This window comes from Dipodomys merriami, unplaced genomic scaffold (assembly GCF_024711535.1).
Source record: "Dipodomys merriami isolate MVZ:Mamm:240054 unplaced genomic scaffold, mDipMer1.0.p SCAF_12, whole genome shotgun sequence".
In the NCBI taxonomy this organism is placed as follows: Eukaryota; Metazoa; Chordata; class Mammalia; order Rodentia; family Heteromyidae; genus Dipodomys; species Dipodomys merriami.
The window spans coordinates 42,572,319-42,585,842 of NW_027202493.1; positions in this window are offsets into that span (position 1 = coordinate 42,572,319).

Consider the following 13,524-nt stretch of genomic DNA (forward strand, 5'->3'; position numbering starts at 1 on the left):
GCGGAGTCTAGCACCCACGTTCACTCATACTGATGAGCCTCTCGGGTCACTCACCGAGCACACGCACGGCGCAGGTGGAAACACACTCACGGGCTCATGTGTCCACAGGGGAGAACCAGAAAAAGCTCCCCTGGGTGGGTGCCGAGCCAAACTGCACACAAAAATCTCTCACATGAACACAAAAGCTCCCGGGCAGCTGGCACTAGCACGCAGATTTTTGTTGCTCCATTTTCTTTCTCTCTCTCTTTCTTTCTTCCTTTCTCTCTCTCTTTCTTTCTTTCTTTCATTCCTTCTTTCTTTGATATCCAAAGAATATTTATTAAACAACTTTGAGAATGACTTAAGATGTTCCTCTTTCTTTAAGTCGTCTTTGTGACTGGTAAAATGATAGAATTCCATGTCAGTTATTATCCTTTTTGTTCAATCCCTTTTAATCTGGAATGTAAGCTATAAATGCATTTATCCTAATTTTTCTTTCTTTTGCACAAACAGCTTTAGTAGAATGTAATTCACAGGCTATGAAACACCCACTCCCCCTTTTTGCTGGTCCTTGGGCTTGAACTCAGAGCCTGGGTGCCATCCCTGAGTCTCTTCATGCTCAAGGCTTGCACTCTACCACTTGAGTCACAGCTCCAATTCCAGGCTTTTTAGTGTTTCATTTCAGATAAGCGTCTCATGGTCAGACACACAGGCTCACGCCTATAATGCTAGCTACTCAGGAGGCTGAGATCTGAGGATCACAGTTTGAAGCCAATCCAGGCAGAAAGTCTCCGTGAGACTCTTCTCCAACTAACCACTCAAAAAACCAGCAGTGAAGCTGTGGCTCAAAGTGGTAGCCTTGAGCACAAAGAGACTTGGGGACAGGGCCCAAGCCCTGAGTTCAAACCCCAGGAGTGACCCCCCAAAAAAGAGTCTCAAGGACTTTCCTTCTGGGCTAGCTTTGAACCATGACCCTCAGATGGTTGATTCTTTAGTGCAAGTGTCCGTGCTGTGCGGGCACTCGGGGTACAGACAGGCATTCACGGGGGGGGGGAGGGGCGGCGCTGTGGGAGAGAAACTCCTCAGAGTATAATCATAGCCTGAATGAAAGTTGATGCAAGGAAGATTATCATTAATTTGGCAAGATACACGGTCTAAACCTTCCCTTTCAAGAAAGAAAAATAAATTTAGAAATAAAGTTCACACCTACCACAGTGGAGGTGGCCAGTAATTGTTGGTATTATTTGCAACCTAATCTTGATATACAAAGTGGTTTCCAATGAAGTGTGTTATCTTGATAAGGGAGGAATTGGACGGATTCAGTACCAGAGACATTTCATCATGAATAGAACGGAACTATAGGCTCCCCACCCGCCTGTCCCGTCATGAGCTTTGTTACTGGGTTACTGTGCCCCACTTGCCTCAGACATGCCGGCGTGCTGGGTGAGAAAGCACATCCGCAGGCCCTGTCTAGAGGAGGGCTCAGGGATCTGAATCAAAACACGGCCCCTAGGGGATCCAGTCTGACACGTGCTCTGGGAGGCCTCGACGGGCACTGTGGCACCAGGCCAGTTGATGCGCAGGAAGAATTATTTTTAAGGCCTCTGCTTACGTAAATAATTGGATGTTAGGAGTTCATCTTTTAGATAGTACTTGAGACGGTGAAGAGCGCTACCAGGTCAGAATTACCCTGATTGTCTTGCTCCTGGCTATATCATCCATCCTCTAAACTGAAGTGCAGCCCAGATCGACCCGTGCACATTACCCAGCATTCCGCCCGACGCTGCTTGAATCTCGTTCGATCCCTGTCTACATCCCAGGAGAGCCAAGGATGTCAATGAGCACCGAACATGTTCACCTAGAACTTTCCCTTGCAACTCTTCCTCGAGGGAAGCATGACATTAAAGGACCACTCTGGGAAGGCACCGGTGGTTCATGCCTGTCATCCGAGCTACTCAGGAGACTGAGATCTGAGGATCTCGGTTCAAAGCCAGCTGAATAGGAAAGTCTGTGAGACTCTTATCTCCAATAAACTACTCAGAAAAAGTGGGAAGTGGTGCTGTGGTTCAAGTGGTAGAGAGCTCGCCTTGAATACAAACAGGCTCAGGGACTGTGCAGGCCCTGAGTTCAAGCCCAGAACCAGAAAAAAAAAAAAAAGAAGAAGAAGGAAATTCCACCAGATCCTTCAGTTCCTTTTTTAAAAAAAGTTTTACTGTTATTATAAAGGTGATGTCCAGAGGGGTCGCAGTGACATGTCAGGTCAGGACAGCACATTTCTTTTGGACAATGTCACCCCTTCCCTCACTCTTTCCCAGTTTTCCCCTCCCGTCCCCACCCACAAGTTGCGTTCATTTTCCACATAGTGTTCAGAGTGTCACTGCTGTACTGGTTCACCTCTTGTACCTCAATTTCTGTGCCTCCCTTACCTCCCAAAGACATATAAATGAAAAACACGACCAAAAAGAAAAGAAGAACAACAATGAAGGAGAAAAACCTCATTTCCATTTCCTGGAGTTCACTTTGATAGGTATTGTTTTATATGATCAGAAGCACATCGACACTGAGCCTCTGTCTTCCCCTGTACGAGTCTCCTCCTTCAGCCTCACTGTGTGATCCTTCACTTCTCTACATTTTGGTGACCCACAAATCCCATTCAGAGAGGTTAACAACTCACAGAAATTATTATGTGCAGAAAACTCCCTCTTGTGTGTGCATGAGAGTGTAGGATAAGAGAGAGGTCAGGAGAAAGTGTCTTCAAGGAACGAAGGTCCAGAGATGAGTGACCCAGGACATGCCTTTGCTAGCAGCAAAAACACAGAAACGACGGAATGTTCCAACGGAAAGGGGAAGATTAAATAAATGGTGGGCTTTCCCTCCTGCTCCCCCATAACTCCATGTATGGACGTCATTTAAAATTATGCACTTCATAAACCCGACGGGGTGGTGCATGCCTGTACTTCCCCACCATGGGAAGCAGAGACGGAGGAGCAAGAGCTCAAGGCCAGCTTGAGCTATACATTCGCCAGCAGCCTGTGACTCCGGGACTTCTGCATGGATAGGAACAGGAGGAAGACATAGGAGAGAGCGGATGGGCAGCAGAAGGAAGCCCAGCTCATGGAAGGGAGTTGGATTCAGCCTAACGTTCAATAGATGCAGGACTCCACCACGTCAACCACAAGCCTGGATGAATGGCCTTGTTGTGTTCTCTTGTCCTTGGGGCTTGGGGACAGTCGAGTGGTTTGAATGACACAGTGTAAGTTTACAAGTTTTTTTTTAAGAGATTACCAGTTCTAAATAAACAGCAGACTGGTGTCACCGCGCAAAAGAAGAGCAGGGACTCTGAGGGTCCCGGGGATGCTCTGGCTTTCAGTAGCAGATGTGAAGGTGAAGAAAGACAGGGAAGAAAGAGCACATGGTGACGACACAGGAACACCCTGGAAACCTGCAGAGCCAAACCCAGGGTCCCCGTCTCTTAAACAGGTGACAAAAAGGAGAAAGAGGGCGTTTCGTTTCCATTTCTCGGTCATGCCATATGAAGTACAGCGAGGCTTGGCCTCTGCTCCAAGCTGGGTACCTTTGCAAAAGCCGAGCACACATTGCTCATGTAATTGGGGAAGAAGAGAATTCTAAAACTCTGGTGGGAAACTGGGTTCAAGAGGATGGTTTGGGAACTGATGCGCTGCTTCCCCTCCAGCGAAAGTCACTTAAAACAATCCCGTAAATAGTAATAAAGGAAAATGTCAACAGTGCGACTAGACATCAGAGAAGGCTCATGATTGTAAGCCCTGAAGATTGCCACAGACTAAAGCAGACAGGGGGAATGAAGCAGATGGGGAGGGGCTGGGGGATGCACTTTTCCTGAGGGTGATTTGGCCATGTGTCAATTATGAACATGTACACACAGATTTGTAACCAGCCTGCCCTCCCCTGGCAGTTTATCCTGAAGAAAAGTGGACGTATGTACAAAGATGTTTGTTATGATGATAGCTGTTGTTCACTTGTTTATGCTGCTAAAGTTTGTTAACTTTCACCTCTATCCTTCAACCACTTCTAATTCATATGCTCACTCTAAAAGTTGAAGCCAAAATTCGTTTTGCCAGTCCTGGGGCTTAAACTGAGGGCCTGGGCGCTGTTCCTCAGCTCTTTAGCTCAAGGCTAGCACTCTGCCACATGAGCCACAGTGCTACTTCTGGCTTTTTCTGTTTATATGGTACTGAGGAATCAAACCCAGGGTCATGCATGCTAGGCAGGGATTCTGCATCTAAGCCACATTCCCAGCTCAAGTTGAAATCATTTTTTTTTTTGAAGGGGGGGTCCGTTCGTGGGGCCTGAACTCTGGGCCTGGGCGCTGTCCCTCAGCTCTTCAGCTCAAGGCTAGCGCTCTACCACTTGAGCCACAGCGCCACTTCCGGCTTTTTTCTTATGTGGTGCTGAGGAATCGAACCCAGGTCCTCGAGCATGCAAGGCAAGTACTCTACCACTGAGCCACCTTCCCAGCCCCTCAAGTTGAAATCATTTTTAAAAAATAAAATAAAAGCCTCTCTGTACTCTAGTATGAAAACATCCTCCCATCCATGGTGGACCACCTTGTGTGTTAGAGTTACGATTATGTTTCCACAGATCTAGTTTCACAGTGCCAAGTTACCTGAGGGAGGAGATCTCCACTATGAAAGTCAGCTGGATTCTTTAGAGTTACACCCCTTCAACTCTTCCAAATTATGGAACAGTTGCTATGAATTTGCATATTTCATGAGTGGTTTTTCTTTTCTAATCTCGTTTCATTTCCTTTGAAACTTAACTTTGTGTTTCTTGTCTCAGTCTTTTAGTCATATTCTCCCCACCCCCGGCCCCATTCCCTTTTTGTCTGAAAAGGAAGACCCGAACCCTCTTTTCCCTTCATAGGGGCTTTCAGCATGTTGAGCTGTCTCAGAACTTTCCTGCCCTGACCAGTGACGCCAGAACCCACTGTTTCCACTTTGCCCCTTCCCTGTTTGCCCTCTTAGTTTTCTGGAAAATATACTTAAGTAGCTTTCTTTTTTTGGGGGGGGGTCTGGTTGTGGGGCCTGAACTCTGGGCCTGGGCGCTGTCCCTCAGCTCTTCAGCTCAAGGCTAGCGCTCTACCACTTGAGCCACAGCGCCACTTCCGGCTTTTTTCTTTTTGCTTATGTGGTGCTGAGGAATCGAACCCAGGGCCTCATGCATGCAAGGCAAACGCTCTACCACTGAGCCACCTTCCCAGCCCCCCTAAGTAGCTTTCTAAGAAAAGTAGAACGACGATATTGGAAATGAAAACAGAAATACAGCATATACTGCAAAACTTATAAAGGCATAGAATGTGTACTGTGATCTCATTTATTAAGTTTGAAGATGTGCTGAATAGAGCAATTCTTTTTTTAAAAAAGATTATAAAATTATCTCATAACCAGTTAGCAAGTTGAATCAAGAACTAAACATCTCAAAGTAGTAATGAGGCAGCTTTGATAGAAAATGTACCAGTCCTTTGAATAAATGAACCTCAGAAAAAGGAGAAATAAAATTCCAATTTATGATCACCAGTATCACCTAGTCAAATCTCAATATGCATTATCAGACATGTCATACATAAATGCAGAAAAAATCTCAGGCTTATGGATGGAGCCCACCACATTCCCCTTTTCCTTTTGAACTCACAGATTCTGTTTCCCAGACTCCCTTCTGTTTATGTGGCTGAAGGATCGTGCTCTAACCAATAAACTGTGGGTAGAGGTGATGTGTGCAGTTGCAGGCCACGTTTCTTCGGTGTTATTACTTTTGCTTTTGCTTTAGTAATTTTTCAAGTAATCTCACAGTTTACCCAGGACCAGCCTTGGACTTTGATCCCTCTACCTATGCGTCCCACATAGCTGGGATAACAGATACATACCACCATGTTAGGGGTATTGACTAAGATGGAGCTGTCACTAACTCCTTGACTGGGTTGGCCTAGAGCCTTCATCCTTCTGCATCTCCACATGAGCCACCACACCTCATAGACCAATGTTTTTAGTGAACACTTACAAGTGTTCTTTCCCTATCAAACAAATTCAGAGGATCCCAAAGTCCTGAGGGAACATCTATCCACAAGATGGATGGCACCTGTCACCGCCAACTAGATGGTTGTACAGCAAGAAATAATCTCCAGTCCACTGCACAACCATGGGAATATGGAGGTTGTTGTAACAGCTGGCTTTCTCCTTCATCAGAGATTGGCATCCAAGTGGGGTGTGTCGTGATAAAACAAGAAAAACATGTGGACGTAGACTGGCAGTTGTAGAAAGAGGGGCATATTGGATGAAGATGGATTTCGTAGACCAACATTTGGCAGATTGTTTGGTAAAGGTGTGCCTTGAAGTCACTTGTGCCCACTGGAGCCATCATTCTAAGCATGGCTGAGCCAGACAGTATTACTGTGTGTCAGTTTTTATTTGCTTCATTTAGCAAGTATTACAAAGAAGAATTGAACACAGATGAAAAAGCCTGATTTGAAACAGAGTCAAAGAAATAGGTAAAGCATTAAGATGAAGGGCAAGATTTTAAATCATTCTTGAGGGTTTCTTGATTGCTCAGAGGGACTCTTGCACAGCCAAGATCAGATTAGGAGAGCTGTTTGCAAGTCAGTGCCATTCAATTGAAGCAGAGACCACAGAGGGTGGGCGAAGAAGGAACACAAAGCCGACAGGTGGGAGGACTAAGTCTAGCTTGTGGGAGGACTAAGTACCACAGATGGGAGGGGCAGGGCTAAATGCAGAACAAATCCTAAGAGAAAGAAAGGCACCAGATTTGGAAGAACCACTATGAGAAGCATAACTCATCTTCATGCCTTATTGGCTGCTATTGTTTTTATCGAGATGGTAGTATTTTGAAGTTGAATTGCCACTGGAAAAATAATTTGAGCTTAAGAGCTATGGTTGTAAAGAAAGCTTTCGACTCCTGAATTTGTGGCATCCTGAAATTCCCACAAAAACATGACTCTGATTCTGGTTCTGAAAGACGGAAGTCATACTGGCAAGACTCATAAACTGACACGCTAGGTTAAAACCCCTTTGCAAACCACTTAAAGATCACTTAAAATGCATTTAATTCACAGAAAGGTAACCTTTGGAAATTATCTTTGATCCTGATGTAAAGAATATAAAGCAGATGAAGGAATTAAGAACAATGAAGGACCCAAAACACGTTGTTTTTACTAATCAAATTCAAAACAATAGATCAGAGAAGACAATTCCTTACAGCGTTGAGTTTACAGAAGCAAAAGATTTTTCAACAAAAGATATATAAATGTGCTTTTGGTTTTTCTTTCTTGCTATTGTTTCTAACATATTTATAAGATGATTTCTTTGTTGCTTTGTATTCCCTCCCCCAAGGTATAACCTCTGTTTTCACTGTATTTGGTATTGGTATAATTTGTCGAGGGGAAGGGAAAAAACAAATTGTTTAAATAGGGATACAGGTGGACCCATTGCAACAATGAGATGTACAAGTCATTATGTTGCAAAATGAACTTTACAACTTTGGTGTGTGGGGGGGAGATAAGAGGACAGGGATGGTAAGGGCAAACAAAGGAGGAGGCAACAATGCTTGATAAGAAATGTACTCCTTACTTTGCTCATGTAATTGTAACTCCTAAAAAAACCTTATTAATAAAAAAACGTGCTTTGCCATAGAATGCTAACCTCTTCAAGCAGTTAAAAAATGAAAGACTTGTACATTTTCCTAAACTGTGAAACCTCGTTACCCAGCTATATCTAGAACATATGGTAATTAAAGTATTCAACTATTATTCTGCTAGTCACAAAATAAAGGTGCCATTGAAAGCAAGCCCTCCTTTGGTTTCACAAGTGAGCAGTCTCAGTAGCAACAAAAAGAACAATATTGGTGCTAAGTATGAGACAATATGATCATTCCTGAGCAGAGAATCATATTTGTAAAATCTGAATTCCACACTTTCAGTTCTAAACTTTGACGTAATCCTCTCCCTGTCTTCTCCCTCTCTCTGCTCTCTCTTTCTTCTTTCATTTATTTTTCCTTTTCTGGTTTCTATAATGGGCTCAAAATACCCAGACTCATTCATTAGCCAGTTTTCCATGTCTATCATAAAATCCCCGAAGCACAGGTTTGGAGGTTGAGAGCAGGGTGCCAACATCTGCTCAGCTCTGGTGAGGACCCTGAGGTTCACATGGCAATGGGTTTTATAACTGAGCAGGGTCCTGTGAGAATTCATCCCCAGGGACCTGATGACCTTGCAGGAAGCATCATCTCTTCCAGGGTCCACTTCATCCCATGGTCACCACGCTGAGAACTGAGACCGTAATGCGTGAACCCCTGAGAGACACACACAAACCATGGGCAAACCATGACACTCATTTGCATTTCTCTGCTTCAGCTCTACAAGCTATAATTTTGATATTAAGATTTTTAATGCACCACAAAAGAAAGATACAAAACAGCCACAGCTTGTAATATTTGGTTCTAGTTAACTATTTAGCATGGGACGATTTGAGATATTGTGTGTGTGTGTGTGTGTGTGTGTGTGTGTGTGTGTGTGTGTGTGTGTGTGTGTGTGCATGTTGGCACGCATGCTGGTCCTTGGGCTTGAACCCAGGGCCTAGGTGCTATCCCTGAGCTTTTGTGCTCAACGCTAGCACTTTACCAATTTCAGCCTCAGCTACATTTTTTGCTTTTTGGTAGTTAATTGGATATGAGTCTCATAGACTTTCCTATCCAGGATGGCTTTGAACTGTGATCCTCAGCTCTCAGCCTCTGAGTAGTTAGAATTACAGGCATGAGCCACCATCATCCAGCCATTTGATGTATTTTTTTTTAATGATACTACATCAATTTGTATTGGAAATGAGAATGATTACTCTCTGAGCAAGAAGGTCACACACAAACAAAGGCACCAACTTGTTTTGCTTCAGAAGTAAGCCTACCTCTGGAATCCTAGCCTCTTTATCATTTTGGTTATCTGAAATGTCCAGGGAAGACTCAAGCTGGTTTTTATATATTTATTTTTGTGCTGGTACTCAGGGTTGAACTCAGGGCCTGGGTGTTATCCCTGAGTTGTTTGTCTGTTGGTTTGTTTTTACTCAAGGCTAACACTCTACTACTTGAAGCACAACTTCACTTCCATCTTTTTGGTGATTAATTGGAGATCAGAGTCTCACAGACTTTCCTTTCCTGCCTGGGCTGGCTTCATACCAAGATCTTTCAATCTCAGACTCCTGGGTAGGTTGGATTACAGGCACGAGCCTGTGTCCACCAGAAACTAACCTTATGAAGATTGGGGTAAGAGAATTGATCCAGGTGAATTCTCTAACGGCACAGAGTGTGATGTGTGCTTTCTTCTTGGATCCCTGTGAAGATGGCAACAGTGTCTTCCTCACTCCACACGTGATCACGGCAGGGCAGGGTTGGAAACTCTGGATGAAGAAATCCAAAATGAGGCCTTCCCACCTAAAACAGACAGACAGGGACCTCCTCAGGGGGACCTGACCTCTGGCACTTAGTGGTCATGACGTTTCCAAACACAGCCCCAGAGCCCCTTTGCTTGGCTCAGAACCTAAAAGTTAAAAGACAGTTGTGCCCATAAACTGATGCTAAGATCCTAAACCCAAACAGCTCCTGAGAACAGGGGTGTATTTGGAGAAAGCACCTTTAAAAGGGACAATTCATGAGGTGACATCACCGAGATTGATCCCAAACCAATCTGAGACGTGTTCACATGAGGAGACCACACAGACACACAGAGGGAGAGCGGGCAAGGCTGCAGGAAAGATGGCCAGCCACATCCAGGGAGAGAGACCTCAGAAGAAATGAACCCTGCTGACAGCCAGACCTTGAACTTCTACCCCCCAGAATCTCAAGAGAATGAACATCTGTTGTTGAATCCACCCAGTCTGCGAAGGACTAGCCTCCTGGTCACTGGGAAATCCTGCCCTCGGCAGGGCACAATGGAACCCGACCCCGGGCCTGTGGGGAGCCCACCTTCAGTACCCACCCAGATGACTGCAGTGAGCTCAGCGCCCTGGTCCACGGCAGCCTGGGACACAGGGCTACCACATCGCCATAGTGGTCTGATCTTCAGAGGCTGACCAACTTGCTTCTCTTTAAAATGCTTACGTAGGACTGCAGCTTGGTTTTTCCTTCTGCCCCTCTTGGGTACTTTTCTAGGAATGACTCACATTAGTGTTCCTCAGTTTAATCAGACTGTTGAAAAAGGTACATGAATTTGGCGTTAGGCTAGAGAAGCACACTTCATTTCATCCCTAAGTGTTAGTTAAAAGTACAAGTTAAATAAAATCTCTTCTTGGAATGAAATATAGTCAAAACCTGTTTGAAAACACCCAGTAGTGGCCTGAGTATAGGATCTAGCTGTGCACAGGGGCTCAAGCCTGTAATCCTAGCTATTTGGAAGGCTGAGACTGGGGGACCCAGGTTTGAAGATAGCTGGATGTCAGCGTTTGCAAGACTGCATCTCAACCAATGGCTGGACATGGTACCTGCTATGCCAGCTACAGGGCAAGCACAATGGCTGGGTGCAGTAGTACATGCCTGCCATCCCCAGCAATCCAAAGACACACAAATAGGAGGACCACAGTCCAGGCTGGCCTAGACATAAAGCAAGACTCTACCTTGAAAATAACCAAGGCAAAAAGGAACTGAGGTGATGGTTCAAGTGGTAGAGCGCCTGCCTAACAAGCAAGAGGCCTTAAGTTCGAGCCCCTCTACCAAAAAAAAAAAAAAAAATCCAGACATGCAGAAATGTGTTCCACCCACAGATCCTCACTGCCAAGCTCAAGATGGCCTCAGCCGACTCCCAGCATGATTTAAAAAAAAAAAAAATTCTCCTGGAGCCATTAAATCAGAAGCTCTGTTTGTTCCACAACTTCCTCAAATTGTAATTAGAGAGAAGGCGAAGTTAGTGTTTTGCCTCCTAGAGACCTCGCAAAAACAAAGCAACAGACATGCTCCGCAGGTGGCTTTATCCTTCTGCTCCCGCACGGGGACAGGATCTTAACACAGATACGAAACAAACACGGAGCAATCTAAGAAGGCTTTGGTACTGTCCTGGGGTTGGACATTAGATTCAGTGGCTAGGGGAAGATGTTCTGGTCTTCCCTTCCTAAACTTCGTACCTTCAGGGTTTCTTCATAACTCACAAAGTCCGTATGGAAGCCAGGATGTCAGCCGGCCTTTGGTGTCTCCCCTCATTCAGCGCATCTGGGCACCATCAGCTCAGCTGGCATACTTGCACATCAGAGTTTAAAAATGGGTACCTAGTGTGTCTGTGAGAATCATTATCCCGAGCAATGAGCCACCGCCCCATTGAGCAACATTTGCAACAGCCTGCCCACCCTTACCAGCCCTCGACCATCAGAGCCAGGCCATTATGGCAAATAGCCAAGCATGAAATCCTGATGCAACCCAACACCAACTTGTTGTGGATTACACGAGGTTGCTCCTCGCCCTGCTGGTTGCATGTCAGTCACTTAGACAAAGTCTTGGCCTGCAAGGGGTGGTACTGGGAGCGTGGCTTTCTGACAGCTACATGTATCACCTGATGACTCCGGCTGTCCCGAAGTTTCCTCAGCTAGCACCTTTGGCTACTGCAAAGCTTTATGGAATCACTAGCGTGGACCACTGGCTCACCTTCGTAGTGGGGGTTCTCTATTCAGTTTTCCAAAGAAAAAGAGATGCACGTGCATCGCTGCGGTCACCCCACAGCCGGTGCCATCCAGGGCTGTTCTTGTGAGGTTCACTCAGGTCAGGGCCCCTTCATGGCATTTTCAGAAAGTGAAGATGGATTTATTCTTTGATGCCTCTGGACGGGAAGCCAAACCAACCTGACCGTTTCTACCTGGGAATTACCAGGACTGCGCTGCAGATCAAGTTTGATACTGTCGTGTACTGCCTCGGAGAGAATCCAATCTTTTGTTCACGGATCCGTGGGCATCCTTACAAGGTTGGCACCTAATTCTGGGCGTTTTGCAGCTGAATATTACGTATTCAAGCGACCTCGACGTGACATCCCCATGGGCCTCTGGGTTTGTCTGACTTCTGCATAGGCCTCGTGGCTGTCCCTGGGTTCGTGGATACTGCCTTCCTCTGATGAGGGAAAGAGCCAACTATCACGTCCACCGCCCCATGCCACCGTCTGGGCCGCAGCAGTGTGCGACGGGGCAGATGACACAGGAAGCTGCTTTGGAAGAATGATGAGGACTGGGGAAATGGCTTAGTGGTAGAGTGCTGGCCTCGCATGCACGAAGCCCTGAAAAGGCCAGAAATGGTGCTGTAGCCCAAGAGGTAGAGTGCTAGCCTTGAGCACAGGGAGGCTCAGGGACAGTGCCCAAGTCCTGAGTTCAAGCCCTAGGACTGTTTAAAAAAAGTGGGGGGAAATGAGCTGGGCAGGAGAACCTGAGCCTATAACTACAGCACCTAGGAGATGGAGGTAGGAAGAATATGAGTTCAAGACCAGCCTGGGCTACATAGTGAGACCTTGTCTCACAAAGTAAATTGGGTCATACCTGTAAGCCTAGCTGCTTAGGAGGCTACGAGTGGGGTGACTGTGGTTCGAAGCCAGCCTGGGTGGCACATGCCTGTCATGGACGCGGGAGGCTGAGATCGGAGCGCCAGAGTGACAGGCCAGCCAAGGCAGGAAAGTCTGGAAGATTCTGTCTCCACAGTGGGGAGCCAAATGCAGTGGTGCACACCTGTGATCACAGTAACAACAGGAGCCTCAAAGTTCACAGACCGCAGGTCAAGCACACACCCTGCCCTAGGGAAAAAACAAGCCAAATCAGAGCGAGGGGTGTGGCTGAGCAGTATAGCAGCAGCTTAGCAAGCACACAGGTCCTGACTTCAAACCCTAGCATTGCCAAAAAATAAAAATAAATAACAAGGAGTGGGCAGAGGGGAAAGAGAGTCCTGCAATAAATGTCAGGACCAAAAATATCACCCTCTGAGATTTATGTCTAGGCCAGCCTGGACCGTGGCCCTATTTGTGTGTCTTTGGATTGCTGGGGATGGCAGGCAAGTACTACTGCACCCAGCCATTGTGCTTGCCCTGTAGCTGGCATAGCAGGTACCATGTCCAGCCATTGGTTGAGATGCAGTCTTGCAAACGCTGACATCCAGCTATCTTCAAACCTGGGTCCCCCAATCTCAGCCTCCCAAATAGCTAGGATTACAGGCTTGAGCCCCTGCACAGCTGGATCCTATACTCAGGCCACTACTGGGTGTTTTCACACAGGAAACTTGGGAAGCCTGCTATGAGAAAACTTTTACAGAAGTGGAGCTGTGGCTCAAATGGTAGACCACCAGCCTTGAGCAAAAAAGCTAAGAGACAGTGCTCAGGCCCTGAGTTCAAGCTCCAATATCAGCAGAAAGAAAGAAAGGAAAGAAGGAAAGAAAGAAAGAGAGTAAGAGAGAGGGCTGGGAAGGTGGCTCAGTGGTAGAGCGCTTGCCTTGCATGCATGAGGCCCTGGGTTCGATTCCTCAGCACCACATAAGCAAAAAGAAAAAAGCCAG